The sequence below is a fragment of the Octopus bimaculoides genome, chromosome 9, assembly GCF_001194135.2.
Source record: "Octopus bimaculoides isolate UCB-OBI-ISO-001 chromosome 9, ASM119413v2, whole genome shotgun sequence".
Classification (NCBI taxonomy): domain Eukaryota; kingdom Metazoa; phylum Mollusca; class Cephalopoda; order Octopoda; family Octopodidae; genus Octopus; species Octopus bimaculoides.
In genome coordinates, this window is record NC_068989.1 from 14,164,145 (window position 1) to 14,167,764 (window position 3,620).

Here is a 3,620-nt window from a genome sequence, read left to right on the forward strand (position 1 = left end):
ATATATATATATATATATATATATATATATATATATAATATATCGCTAACCACTACACACATTTTTTTCTCTCCTTGTTTCTTTCTGTTTTCCTTTCTGTGGAAGAGCGTAGGCTCGAAATGTTAAAGACTTTTCAGTTCCCTAGCGTTATACTAATACATCTGTTTGTTTTCTACACCACCTGTCTTCGTCTTTTGTTGTTTTTTTTGTGAATTCTCCCTATATATATATATATATATATATATATATATATTGTTTGCAGGCACACGGACCCATTAAACCAGCGCTTGTACCAATTCTGAGACACCCGCTTCCCACCTTACTAAACGGGATATGAGATACCTTTCGCCTGGGGGTTAAGCTCGTAACCAGCCGCTACTGTTGCTCGTTTTCAGCTGAGAGAACTAGAAGAACGGGAAAAAAAGGGGCTAGCTCAAGAATAAATCGCAGAGTGCTGTCTAGAAATTGAAACCATCACCTAACGATATATATGTGTTTATATATTTGATATATATATATATATATATATGAACACACATACACATTCACGCATTCAGTTATGTAAACGTATAACTTGTAATGCATATGTCGTCTCATCTTTCAGTTCAGTAGTTCCATTTATCCACATATGTTACCAAATGTTATGACGCAATATGAAGACCGCCATTCAGAGACAAATTAGAGAGAGAGAGAGAGAGAGAGAGAGAGAGAGAGAGAGAGAGAGAGTGTGTGTGTGTGTGTGTGTGTGTGTGTTTGCACGCAAGCGAGTAAATGTGCGTGTGCATATAATAGTTTACCTATATCTATCTCTCATTTTCTCTCAACTGCACCATGTATTTCATACACACATACACACATACACACACTCACATAATATATTATATATATATACACACACACAAACATATTTATATATACTCATGCACACACACATACACACACGTGTATATTGTTTATGTTATTTAGTTACGTAAGAACATAGAAATGCTCAATACACCCTTATGTGAGAAATACACACGAGCGTATTAAAGATTGTTCTGCCATTTTGGTTACCCACCAAAGTTCATGGATCTTCTTCATGCAGGAAAGATGACGCTAGTTAATATTGGCGGGCAATACTCTGGGCCTCACGGTGTAGAAACAAGAAGACAACTTGTGTGTTGGATCCTGCACTGTTAGACCATTTTTCCATCTGCTACACAGAATGGTGAAAAATAGAGCAGAAGTTAACAATGATATTTCATTTCATTGAGAATCTTTTCAGCATCAAATACTGCAGACGACCACCAAATTCAAATATAAACAAATCATAGAACTTCATTATGCTGGTCACTATGTTCTGGTATTTCACACTCTGTATGTTCTGTGAGCAAGTATTTCAGTAGCTATTACAGATTTTAAAAAAGTAAACCTGACATCCAGAAAACGTAGGTTGTGTATATTATACTAGCTGGCCCCGTGCCGTCAAAAATGACGGCTAATTGTAGTACTTAATATATTAAAAAAGGTACAAAATAAGGTACATAATAATCACAGATACAAACATTCACACACTTCCCTTGTACATGCACACGCATACACACATATATTCACACAGAGTTGAAACGCTGTTTGATTCATCAAAATTCCATTAAAATCAATGTGAAAGAAAAAGCTTTGTATTTGATAGAATGTAAAAGGTTTAAAGATCAGCTGGACAATACTATGAAGAGGAGGAACATTAAACATTCAGAAGCTGAAGTCATCAGTTTCTTGGTCTCACTCCCGATGGGAGATATCGAAAATACAGACGAGAACTACACTGAGTACTACCAAGAGCATGCGCATTAAGTTTCTCCTGGCTTTCAACTAAAACTATATGTCGAGAATTGTGGTGTACAGACATCAAAGGATTGATTCTCAAATGAACGAGTTATGGTTATCAGATCCGATGGAAATACGTTAATGGATGCATGTATTTATGTTCATATATTTGTCTTAGTTCGTTGATACCTTCAAATGGACATTATGATACGTAACTGAATTGTTCTACATGCATACATCGTCTGCATGTCTATGGATGGTTAGCATATTGCGTAACACTGTTCCAAAATGCTGTTCATTTTGTACATTATATATATTCAATATTCGCATAGCGATACCTTGATATGCGTCACGTTAGTTTCATTCTGTTCATAAATATAAACACATATATATATACACACAAATATATATACGTATATGTATGTATATTTATACAAGCGTACATACATGCATACATATATACATACATATATACATACATACATACATACATACATACATACATGTGTAAGTATTCATTTGTATGTGCTGTGCGTGAGGGAAATTGTTTAACACATCAACGAACATATTAGTTAAGTAATTAAATAGTTAGTTGATTAAATTTATATCAGGAATATTTCTAATCTTCCTGTAAATCAATTTCCCAGGGTTGAAACCCTTACAGAGAAACATGCAGGGCTGACAACTGGTGAATACCGATTTCTCTCCATCCATTCATTCTTGCTCTCGTGGTAAATATCCCAGTATTCCTGAATAAATAATCTATTGGTGTCAAAGAAGTAATTGCTGAGCGGCGGCCATTATATAACTCACCATGCAGCGTATAAATTAACGCTAACCTGTGCTCTGAAACAATTTCGGAAATGTTTCTAAACGCATACAGGCTTCTAAGCGAGGGACGGCTTTTGCTATTTCCATGTGAGTCTGAGTGAATTTGTACTGTGAACATGTTTGTGTGTGTGCGTAAGACATACGTGCGCACACATATACACATACGCGTGCGATGGTGGGGGTGAGGAGTGGAGAAGAAGGGTGGGAGGGGGAGACGGGGAGGGGAGAGAGATGGGGAGAGGAGAGGAGGAGGTTGAGACAAGGAGGAGGGGGAGGTGCAGAAGAAGACGAAAAAGAAGAAGAAGAAGAAGAAGAAGAAGAGGATGAAAAAAGGGGAGGAGGAGGAGAAGAAGAAGAAGAAGTAGAAGAAGAAGAAGAAGAAGAAGAAGAAGAAGAAGAAGAAGAAGAAGGAAGAGGAGGGGAAGAAGACGAAGAATGTTACCACACGTAGTAACAACATGCTTTTCAAGATCGATTCCAGTGCCCGTCACATTCTTCAAATGTTTTTTTAGCAGAAAACGCGAGTTAAAAATGGCCGTTATATTTCGCAGATTCGTTACATAGAGATATGGGAAGCTGTGACATTCTTGCTTCTTTCCATTACCATCTCGATTAGATGCCTGTGTTACGATGTATAGCAACGACATGGTTCCAAGATCAATTTTGGCACGAGTCACCTTAAACAAATGTCTTTTGCCAGATCGTAATTTCAACCAGTGAAGGCACGTGGTTTAGTGGTTAAGGCAATCGGTTCACGATCGTAAGGTCGTGAGTTCAATTCCCGGCGACGTGTTGTATCCTTGAGCAAGACACTTTATTTCTTTATTTCACGTTGCTCCAGTCCACTCAGCTGGCAAAAATGAGTAGTACCTGTATTTCAAAGGGCCAGCCTTGTCACACTCTGTGGCACGCTGCATCTCCCGGAGAACTACGTTAAGGGTACGGCGTGTCTGTGGAGTACTCAGCCACTTGCACGTTAACTTCAC